The sequence below is a fragment of the Hippopotamus amphibius genome, chromosome 1, assembly GCF_030028045.1.
Source record: "Hippopotamus amphibius kiboko isolate mHipAmp2 chromosome 1, mHipAmp2.hap2, whole genome shotgun sequence".
Lineage (NCBI taxonomy): Eukaryota > Metazoa > Chordata > Mammalia > Artiodactyla > Hippopotamidae > Hippopotamus > Hippopotamus amphibius.
In genome coordinates, this window is record NC_080186.1 from 74,798,534 (window position 1) to 74,810,997 (window position 12,464).

At 37.5% G+C, this 12,464-nt stretch overlaps 1 pseudogene; it reads left to right on the plus strand.

The window, feature by feature from the left end:
* The first annotated feature begins 10,713 nt into the window (after window positions 1-10,713).
* Window positions 10,714-11,576, plus strand: LOC130829760 (40S ribosomal protein S2-like; annotated as a pseudogene).
* The last annotated feature ends 888 nt before the right edge of the window (window positions 11,577-12,464 follow it).

The following is a 12,464-nucleotide window of genomic DNA, read 5'->3' on the forward strand; positions in this document are numbered from 1 at the left end:
TATTTAAGGAACTATTCCTGGTACTGGAGATATAATGAAAGAGCAGGTTTTGACTGTGACTTCAAGGAGATTCCAAGATAGTAGGAAAGACAGACGTCAAGCCATACTTTAATTCTTCTTGTGGTACGTGTTATGAAGCAGAAGACACTATGACAGCAAATAGCAATAGAGGATGTTCCTGATTGTAATGCTACCACTATAATTTAAAAAAGATTTTTTTTGTTTTTCTCCTAAACAATGAGCAGACACGTGGAGTAAACAACACAAAGGATTTAACAGAAAAATTAAGATGAAAAGGTCCTTCTTTTCTCTGATAATTTTTAAACAAGATGTTTAAATACTTTGGAAACCTGAAGAAACAGTATTGGGGAATGAAGAGGGTAACTGACAGAATGGATCTTGTTCTATACATCACCATATTCCTAAATCACTATGCTTTACATGCCATATATGCTCAGTGTTAATTGACTAAACTAATTAATTTATGAAAGTAACACAAGATAATGGCCTAAAAGATACTTAGAATTAAGAGCCTATAAAAGATGAATCATGGGACTTCCCTGGTGGCGCAGTGGTTACAAATCCATCTGTCGATGCAGGGAACACAGGTTCAAGCCCTGGTCCTGGAAGATCCCGTATGCTGCAGAGCAACTAAGCCTGTGTGAGAGCCACAACTACTGAGCCTGTGCTCTAGAGTCCTCAAGCCACAACTATTGAGCCCATGTTCCACAACTACTGAAGTCCATGTGCCTAGAGCCAGTGCTCCGCAACAAGAGAAGCCACTGCAACAAGAAGCCCACACACTGCAACGAAGAGTAGCCTCCACTCTCTGCAACTAGAGAAAACCTGCGTGCAGCAACAAAGACCCAACACAGCCAAAAATAAACAAATAAATAAATAAATAAATAAATAAATGATGAATTATTTTAATTGGGGATGGAAAGTGAAATTTAGAGAGAAATAATATGGACTTGTACAAAGGGATTTGTATTTCTTTTAAATCTTCTTCAGTGCCTCGGTTTGTTTCAACATTACTTCTGTGTCCTTAGCTCACTTACATGGTTGTGCTAAGAATCAGTGCTGTTTCGGAGGAACATTAAAAAAAATTAAAAAGTCTATCTGTATCTATCTATCTATCTATCTATCTATCTATCTACCATCTATCTATATCTTACAACTGCACCACTCTTCATTAAAACTCTCATTTTGAGATTATGCCATTTCTAATTGTGAAAGTTGAAATGTCATTCTTCTAAGAAATGTACAATATTTGTTTATTCACAAAGTGTTAAGTGAACTGGATTAGGTCATCTTTTCTATCACAGGTGGCTGATTTGTAGACACACTAACGTTCATACTAGTCCTTTCCCTCTCACCTTGGTTTGTACTAACAATCTGCTTGTCTTCTGAAGTAGGTGAAAACAACTCTGATGATCCAAAGCCGCAAGTTGTAGATTTTGGTGGGAGTAGAGGTGTTTAGAAGAAACAAGGTTAAATTACATCTCAAATAGGAGATGGTAAGGGACAGATATTGTTGGCTGCCTACACTCAGCCATTATCCTCTTCTCATTTATCAGCAGAAACCAAATTTTGTTCAGATATTGGGCATTGATATGACAAAGAGACAGAGGCCAGTCTATAATAAAAACACTTTGCCCATGCTTGGTTTGGGTTTGCCATAATTTGAGAAGAATAGCCTGCTGTGATTTTTCTGGAGAAATGTCTTCCTTTCTGATTAAAAAGAAAAAGAAGTATAGAAAAGACTTGTCCCCTCCCTTGCTTCTGACTTTGAATGGTATGAGCTGAGGAAGTCATGTGGAACTGTGGCAGTCATCTTCAGACCATGAAGAAAAGCCAAGAGAACCACTGATATGCTGACCCAGCACCCTGACATTGGTAACCTGTTGAACTGATCCTGGGACCACCTACCTTGGACATTTTGTTATTGCAGAAAGGCATGCTATTTTTTTTTTAATTTTTTTTTAATTTTTTTTTTAAATTTATTATTTTTTGGGGGGTACACCAAGTTCAAGCTATTTTAAGCCTCTTTTAGTTGTGCATTCTCTAATATGAAATCAACATTATTATAATTGCTTCATAGGGAGTTTTTGTGAATCTAAAAGAAATTAACTATGTAGTTAGTTTATATCTCAGTTTATTGACATAGTATTTTGATCACAAATGAAGAGTATATACAAAACATACACAGTATATATTTTGAATAAAATAGTAACATCCTTGAATAGTCATTAATGTCATACTTGGTTTGGTATAATATTACTCTCAAATAAAATTCTCAAAAGTGCTGAAAAGATAAGAATGCATTGGTTAAAGCACTAGCAATTGTAGTTAAACAACATATCTGTTAGTAAAGCAACATAAATTTTTATTGCTATGAAAACTATAAAGCCAAAGTTTTAAAAGACCTTACCTGAGGCCTGAATTGATCAGCCAAATGGTGGAGAGGGTGTTCTAGGCAAATGGAAGAGCCTGAACACCAGTTGCCATGAACATCATTCCCTATGGCAAGGAAGCCACAGATGAGGGTCAAAAGTCTATAAAATTCTAGTCAATGAGAAGTTTGAAAATAAAAAGTAGCTTTCTTAATGCATTTAGGATGCTTTGGCTACAGAGATCAGAAAATGTGACTCAAATGAATTTAACTAATAAAGAAAGCCATTGGCTTAAATAATATGAGCTCCAGACAAAGAGAAGTTCTCAGAGGTGGTTGGCCTAGTATCTCAACAGCATCATAAGGGACCCAGGTTTTTTCAGTGCCCCTACTCAGAGGCACCCTAAATGGTTGGGTGGTTGCTGATGGTAATTGAAGCCATAGTCCTTCCTGTTCATATACAAACACATGGCGTGAGAGGAAGAAAGGCTCTTCATGACTCTCGTAAATGTTAGAAATAATTTTTTCTAGAAGCTTCTACCAAACTCTCTGGTTCATACTGGGTGGAATTGAATCACTTGTCCATTCTTCCATCAATTCCAGACAAGGAGGAATGGGACTCTTAAAACAATCAGAACTATTCTAGAGCTAAGAGATAGGAGAATTTTTCCTGAGCCATGTGAGCTGCATGAGAAGGGCCATTATAACTGAATAAAAGTGAGCTCCTGATAAGAAGATAGAAGAAATAGATGGGTGACAATAAACAATAAAGAAGCCAGTTGCTTCTTATTTATCAAGAGCGTACTACACTCAGAGTTAGTAGTAATAACTCATGTATTACATTATTTAATTATCATATTATCTACATAAGATTGTGAACATTGTGGTAGTGTCTTACAAAAATAGTTTCATTTCTTGCTCATGTTACATGGATCAAGCAGCATTGCTCCATGTTTTCTTCTTTCCAGCACCTGGGTTGAAGGCATATCCCTATATGTGCCCTGTAGCCTTTGTGGGAAAAGGACAAGGGCAATGTCAGAACTTCATGATGTCAATGAAAACTTCTAGTCAGAAGCGGCTTGTGTTACTTCTACTCACGTATTATTAGGTAAAATAAATTTTATGGCCAATCCTGATGTCGGTGAGCCAAGGAAGTCAGATCTTCTCACAGGCAACTGATAACTGGGAACAATAATACCCTGTACCACCCCTAACTGATATCCATTTCCTCCTCCTTCCTCACTCCTGATATACTTAAGTGGTCAGGCCAGGATTTGAACATTGTTCTGCCTACCTCCGCGTACCTCTTCTAACTAGTGGTCTAAGGGACTACACAAGGATGTAGAATAAATTACTTTTAGATGTATTTTAAAATCAGTATTTAAATTATTTTACCAATTTAGGGATTGGTGGTATTTTTAAAAATAATTCTATGTCAGTGTTTGTTGCTTAAGATACAAGTCACCCTAGCCATAATTCACAAACATTTTCATCTCAGGGCCTCTTTACACTAAAAAAATTATTGAGGACCATAAAGAGTTCTTATAATGTGGGTTATTCCTATCTATATTATACCATATTAGAAATTAAAACTGAAAAAAATTTAAAACATTTATTAATTCCTTTAAAATTAACAATAGTAAGCTCATTACATATTAACATAAATCACATATTTTATTAAAATAATTATATATTTCAAAATTTAAAATTCAGTGAGAAGAGAGGCATTGTTAGACATTGTTGCAAATGTCTTTAATGTCTGATTTAATAGAAGACAGGTTATTTTATATGCTACATCTCTGATATATGTTTTTTCAGTGGAAGTATATGAAGAAAGTTCTTACATAAATAGGGAGAAAAAGGAGGAGTACTTTTAGATGATTTTGGATATTCTTCTTTGATATTACACTAAAACTTGACAAGTGATAGCTTCATTAAAGTTAGTTTCAAACAGAATCTGAAACCATATCAATAAACTTTCTGTATTCTGTTACAACAAAATCCTTTGGTTTCTTCTGAGTTTTGAATATGGATCTTTTATCCATGCATGATTTTTTACCTTTAAGCACATTCGTTTGAAAATATTAGTTCACTAATTTATGCAGATCTTTCTGCATAATTATGTTGCAAAAACATGTTGATGTATTTCATTATACAATAAAAATTGTATTTATTAATATTGACACTGATCTCATCAGAAAAGTTTTTAACTATTGGGAAGCTGTCAAGCTCTTGGTGGCAGACATATGTTTTCCAAAATTCTAATTTTTGCTTGAAAGCTCAAATTTTATCGCTGGCAACAGTACTGTCAGTTGTTGTCTTTGAGATTGTAGGCTCACCCTGTTGATTTTTGAAAAAATGTTTGCAAAATAGTCCTGCAGTTTGTCTATTTGTCATTCTTCCAAACAAAAATGGTGCTTTGTGGAAAAAAAGTGATTATTTCAGCTTGCACCTTAAACAATTATACAAGTGCTTTTCTTGATACAAATACATTCTTTGTGTTATTCAGAAATGTTATGGCATACTTCCCATTTTTGTCACAAGGAATATATTAAAAAGAAGTGCATTCAAAGGTAGAGGCTTAATAGAATTAATAATTTTTATTTCTTCATTAAGAATATTCTTAAGTAAAACTGGCACTTTGAATATTTATTATTTTGTTATTATTATTTTTCATGAGAGTGTATGGTGAAATACAGTGTAGGTTGGTGCCACTGCCTTGCTTTCTGTTAAAAAGCCAGCACTCTGATTCACCATTTCTTTTGCACCATCAGTGTAACATAGTGAATAAAGCCAATTATGTCTTGGCATTATTATGAAAATAGTTTTGGCCTTGTGGACTCCTTGTAAGTGCTTTGAGTGTATCCAGGTGTCCACACATCAGTCTGAGAACTACTGCTCTATTAAAACCTTGTAAAGTCTAGCCAATTTAACTTATATATTCTTCCTAGTTTAACAAAAAATTGTAAGCTAGTTCTCTTCTTGGCACTGTGATAGGCGCTAGAGTTAAAAACATATATAGTAAGAACATTCAAGAAATATTACTCAGAAGTTGTCAGAAAGAGAAAAACAAATATTGTATATTAACACATATATGCAGAATATAGAAAAATGGTACAGATCAACTGGTTTTCAAGGCAGAAATAGAGACACAGATGTAGAGAACAAACATATGGACACCAAGTGGGGAAAGGGAGGTGGGGTTGGGGTGGGATGAACTGGGAGATCGGGATTGCCATATATACATTACTAATAAGAAAAAAATATCAACTTGTACACTTTAAATATATGCAGTTTATTGTATGTCAATTATATCTCAATAAAAATTTTTTAAAAAAGAAATATTACTCAGCCATAAGAAAGAATGAAATAATGCCATTTGCAGCAATGTGGATGGACCTAGAGATTATCATACTAACCGAAGTCAGACAGAGAAAGAAAAATATCATATCGTTTATATGTAGAATCTAAAAAACGATACAAATGAACTTATTTACAAAACAGAGACAAGACAGACTTCCTAGGTGGCGCACTGGTTAAGAATCCGCCTACCAATACAGGGGACATGGACTCGAGCCCTGCTCTGGGAAGATTCCACATGCCACGGAGCAACTAAGCCTGTGCGCCACAATTATTGAGCCTGTGTTCTAGAGCCCGTGAGCCACAACTATTGAGGCCAAGTGCTGCAACTATTGAAGCCCATGCGCCTAGGGCCAGTGCTCCACCACAAAAGAAGCCACTACAATGAGGAGCCTGCGCACCACAATGAAGCGTAGCCCTTGCTCACAGCAAATAGAGAAATCCCGTGTGCAGCAATGAAGACCCAAAGCAGCCAATAAATAAATTAAATAAATAAATAAATTTATAAAAAATAAACAGAGACAGACTCAGAGACTTAGGAAACAAACTTATGGTTACCAAAGGGGAAAGGTGGGGTGAAGGGATAAAATAGGAGGTTGGAATTAACATATACACACTATTACATATAAAATAATTAACAGGGACCTACTGTATAGCACAGGGAACTCTACTCAATATTCTGCAATAACCTATATGGGAAAAGAATCTCAAAAAGAATAGATATATGTATGTGTATAACTAAATTACCTTGCTGTATACCTGAAACTAACACAGCATTGTAAATCAACTATGCTCCAATATAAAATAAAAAATTTTTTAAAAGCTCCAATTGGAAAAAAATAGATAACCAGCAAGGACCTACTGTATAGTACAGAGAGCTATACTCAACATCTTGTAATAACCTATAATGGAAAAGAATCTAAAAAAGAATACACATACACTCCTAACTGAATCACTTTGATGTACGCCTGAAACTAACACAACATTGTAAATCAACTGTACTTCAATAAAAATTTTTAAAAAAAGAATCATTCTAGGCCCAGGAGTAGAATTGTGAACCGATAACTGCCTTAAAGTGTCATGTGTTCTGATAGAGAAGCAGAGGGAATGATTGGAACAGGCAGTGCCCCTAGCTTAGTCTGCCAATTTAGGCAACAATATCCAGAGCTGAAAAGAGGTTAGCCAGGTGAATAAATGGGTGATGGGAGAGTGTTCTGGCCAAAAAAGAACTCTGAAAAAAAGATATGGAGGCATGGGATTTATATGTCGTTCAATATCTCAAAAGGCAGTTAGGAACAAGAAAATTTGGGTAAGTTTTAGATCACTGAGGTCTTTGTGTGTCAAGCTAAGTGGTTAAGACTTTAAGGTGCTGGAATTAAATCAGCAAGTTGAGGGGATGGTTTAAGCACAAGTAATGTTGAAATAAGATTTTGGGAAGATGGTGTATGGGAAGAGGGCAGTCGTACGAGTTTAAATTGGAAGCTCTTGAGTTTGTGTTCATGAGACAACAAATGAATTGGTGCTTCTAGAATATGCATATACCTACCTGAAGCTTAAAGGTGATATCATAAGTAGGGAGATATATATATATATATATATATATATATATATCATTAGTGTATAGATGGCAATTGAAATTGTGACTGGATGAGATTGCTAAAAGAATGTAAAAAGAAAGTAGTGAACGGAGAATGGATCTCTTGGGAAATGGGATTTAGCAGGGGAAAAAGAAACTATGAAGAATATTACAAACACAAAGGTAGAAGGAAGGGTGGGAAATTGTTTTTGCATGAGATCAGGTCAAAAGTGAACTTTGAGTAAGCTGATTGTTCTCCATAATATAAGTGGGCCTATCCCAATCAGTTGAAGGTCTAACTAGAATAAAAAGCCAGCTTCCTCCAACAAGAGTGTTTCTTCAGCAGCCTACTTTTGGACTTCATCTGCACCATTAGCTCTCTGGGGTTTCCACCGCCGGCCACACTGCAGATTTGGATTTGGAAGTCTCCATGATTGCATGAGACAATTTTTTTTAATAATAAATTGTATACATATATGATTATATATGTGACATTTATCTTATATATCTACGTATATCTGCATATCTATATCTAGTTATAGCTATATTGTTATCTCTGTATATCTCCCATTGGTTCTGTTTCTCTGGAGAGTCTTAACAAATATAGAAGCATTAAAAGTGTATTAAGGGACTTCCTAGGTGGCGCAGTGGTTAAGAATCCACCTGCCAATGCAGGGGACATAGGTTCAAGCCCTGCCCCAGGAATATACCATATGCCGTAGAGCAACTAAGCCCATGCGCCACAACTATTGATCCTGCGCTCTAGAGCCCGTGCGTCACAACTATTGAGCCCATGTGCCGCAACTACTGAAGCCCTCGCACCTAGAGCCCATGCTCTGCAACAAGAGAGGCCACTGCAATGAGAAACCCGTGCAGCACAATGAAGAGTAGCCCCCACTCACTGCAACTAGAGAAAACCCGTGTGCAGCAACAAAGACCCAATACAGCCAATAAAATAAATAAATAAAAATAAATAAATAAATAAATTTATTAAAAAAAATTGGAAGACTAAAAAAAAGTGTATTAAAATGAGAACAAAGTTGTAGGGCAGAGGGTAACCAAAAATTATGTTCTTCAGGATATCTCTTCCTGTGCATACTAATGGGTACAAAAACAAACAAACAAAAAAAACACATTTTGTTGTAATTATATCTGGGAATTTCTTGGTGCCTTTTTTTAAATTGCTTTTATTTTTTTTGGCCACCTCGCGCACCATGTGGGATCTTAGTTCCCTGACTAGAGATGCAACCCACACCTCCTGCAGCGGTAGTGCAGTCTTAACTACTGGACCACCAGGGAAGTCCCAGTGCCTTTTTAAATGCGCTCACAGTACAATCCATAAATGTGTAAAGTGTGTAACTTTTTAATATTTCAAATCTAATCTTTCTCACTCATCCTCATTCTTCTGGGGGTTGTATTATTATTTTAAAAAGAAATTACTTTATATTTAAAAAGATTACCTAATTGTAACAGTTTTTACTTGGTTAGTCCTTTATTGGTAAAGGCTCAGTTTCTCGTAGTTTTACACCCTCCCTCTGTTCTTCCCTCAAATGGCATTTAGATTTCTAGGGGAAGTTACTGTGTCCTTGTGGGGCTACCAGTGATAGCAAAGTCACTTAGTACCCATGGGGTCAAGGATGAAGTTTTGAACTCTGAACTGATTATTCCCTTGTCCATTTGGTCATCGCTCTTGTAGCTGACATTCAGTGCCTAGGTTAGCAGCTCGTGAGCTTATAATGTTTTCCTGAGTTTGGCCAAGTGCCTCTTGTCCTCCCTGATAACTTGGCCCCACCTTAGTCCTCACCAGCACTTGGAGTTTGGATACACCCTAATTGAACCATAACCTATAGCGAGAGTTAATTTCCCCTGTCCCAGCAATCTCTCTAGTAAGCTCTTTAGCCAGCTGCTTTCTGTACCCACTTCAGGTCACTTGGGAAAATCTGGACACCTGCCCAACCATAATGCACCCAGGCACTGACACCTCGGGCGAGTAATTCTGGTTAGCCTCTGTCCAAACACAGGAACCACCACCTGTACTTTGTTTAATACGGTTGCCTCTGGCTATGCAGAATCATTCTGCAGGGGGTTCACTGCACCAGTACTGGGGCAGGAACAGCCTTTCTGCTCCAGAATTGCCCCTCATCTATGTAGCAAGCAGCCCTTCCTTAAGGCTGAAGATGAAAAGTTGGAACACACATATCCCCTCAACGCCTAATTCTTCTCCTTCAGGATTTCTTCATATTCTCAACATTCATCAACATTTCAGAAAAGGCAAAATTTCCCCTTACCCCCATTTTATTTTCCTCTCCTCTACTGATTCAAAGTTTATATACTACACACTTATTCTTCTTCTTGTTTGTTTGTTTTACAGTTAACAGTTTTAATATAACAAAAGGATATAGTTCAGAACCAAAGGAAGAGACACATAGAGCAAAACCTACGACTGACAAGGTTCTAAACAGAAAGCTTCGATCTCCTCAGAGATGCATTATCTTCATGGTATCAATTGTGGCAATGTGCACTTGGAGAATTGCCAGCCCAGGAAGCTCACCTGAACTTGAGGTTCACAGTTTTATTGGGGTTTCATCATAAAGGCATGGTTGATTGAATTCTTGGCCAAGTGGTTCAACTCAATCTTCAGGACCCTTCCTTTCCTGGAGGTCAGGTTGATATCACTTGGCCCAAAGTAGCAAGCCTCTAATCACATGGTTAGTCTTCCTGGCAAGGCCAGTTCTTCCCCTAAGATTATCAGTGTGAGCGGCCCCACCCTGAGTCATGGCATTAGGAAAGCCATCATGTGCACAACTTGCGTCACCTTGTTAGCATAAACTATCAGGTGCAATGCAAATTCCAAAGACTTCGGGGTTATCTCACAAGGAAATGTGGACAAAGGCCAATCAAAGTCGTTACTATACACTCCCTCACCACTGGCCCTCCACGCACACACACACATACACACAATAATACTTACACACTCTCATTTCCTATCATTCCCCACTCTCCACTTTATTATTTCTAGCAGCTATCCCTTTTTTTTTGACATACAATAAGCCGCATATACACACACTTATTCTTTAAGTAAATATCTGACTTAATGAAGTTTATTCTTATTACATATTTCTGGCCTGCTCCAGAAAATTACACGAACCTGACAACATTAAAACGCCCCATCCCATCTCTATCTGATGTTCAGTATTTTAGTGTCAACCTGATTAGATGCTCAACCTAGTCATTGTCATCATTATTGTTCTATACAACTGATGCTTATTTAGATTTGCCAATGTCAATTACTATGCTAATCGTATTTCTTATATCACATTCTTTCCTTCTGCATTTAAAAATCTCCATACCAGCTCTTCTTCTCTGTAAAAATACCAAACGTTGAATGATGCCAGTGCTGAGGAAGGGCCCTGGAATAGGAGGCAGTGGTGGCTTCTGCGGAGGCCTCAGCAGTGGCATCCGGGGGCCCAGGGGCCAGGGGCTGAGACCGCAGAGCTCACAGAGGCAAAGCTGAGGACAAGGAGTGGCTCACTGTCACCAAGCTGGGCTGCCTGGTCAAGAACATGAAGATCAAGTCCTTGGAGAAGATCTATCTCTTCTGTCTGCCCATCGAGGAATCTGAGATCATTGACTTTTTTGGGGGGCACCCCTCAAGGACAAGGTTTTGAAGATTATGCCTGTGCAAAAGCAGACCCATGCTGGCCAGCGGAACAGGTTCAAGGCATTTATCCCCATTGGGGATTACAACGGACATGTCAGTTTGGGTGTCAAGTGCTCTAAGGAGATAGCCACTGACATCTGTGGGGCCATCATTCTGGACAAGTCTTGTCCCTGTGCGACAAAACTACTGGGTGAACAAGATCCACCAGCCCCATGCCATCCCTTGCAAGGTGACTGGCCGCTGTGACTCTGTTACAGGTGCATCTCATCCCTGCCCCCAGCGGCACTGGCATCGTCTCAGTCCCTGTGCCCAAGAAGCTACTGGTGATGGCCAAAATTGACAACTGCTACATCTCTGCCAGGGGCTGCACGCCACTCTGAGCAACTTTGCCAAGGTCAATTTTTGATGCCATTTCCAAGACCTACCATTATCTTACTCCTGATCTCTGGAAAGAGACGTTGTTCACCAAGTCCCCGTGTCAGAAATTCACTGTCCATCTTGTAAAGACCCACACCAGAGTTTCTGTGCAGAGGACCCAGGCTCCAGCTATAGCCACCACACAGTTTTATACGAGAAAAATAAAGTGAATGAAGCCGGTTTAAAAAAAATCTCCATATCAAAGTGTAGACTTTAGTGGCTATTGCAAACAGACTATGAATTACAAACGCTCTTAGGCATTGTCTAGAATGTGTTTCCTTTCAGTCTTGATTCACAATTTATGTGAGAATAGAATTTTAGATTGATGTTATTTTTCTCTAGCATTTTGAAGGAGATATTCCAATATTTTTCTGTTTCCAGGACTGTTTCAATTATTTCTGTCTGTCTAAGTATCATTTAAGATTTTTTCATGTTACACACGCAATTTTAAAAATTAAGTAACAGTGCATAGAAAGCAACGGGAACAGAGCAGGGCACATAGTAAGTACAAAATAAATCTTACACAGCTGTTGTTGTCACTTTAAATATGCATATTTTTCTCTTGCAATTTTCTTTATTTCAAGTTCTTAAGCTACTGATTCTTTTGTTTATATTTTCTGACTCTCCCTCATCATCAATTGTTTCCTTACATGGTAATGGTTTGTCAGGTTTTGTGTGTGTACTTGTTTTGTTTGTGTTTTTGATTTTAGTAGGGAGGGGTATGACAATAGCCATTTCCCTGTGGGAGCTCCCAGAATTGGTTGGTTTTTTGTTTTGTTTTGTTTTGTTTTACTTTTTATTGAATTATATTTGACATACAACATTCTGTTAAGTTTAAAATGTAAGACATGATTTGATACATTTATATTACAATAGCAGTCTTAGCTACCACCTCCATCACATCACATAGTTATCATTTCTTCTAGTTTTGGGAACAACAAAATTAGTCTCAGCAAATTCAATATTTATAATAAAGTTTTGTTGTCTGTAATCACTATACTGTGTATTAGGTCTTCAGGATTTATTTATCTCTAGTTGCAAGTATATACTCTAAAACA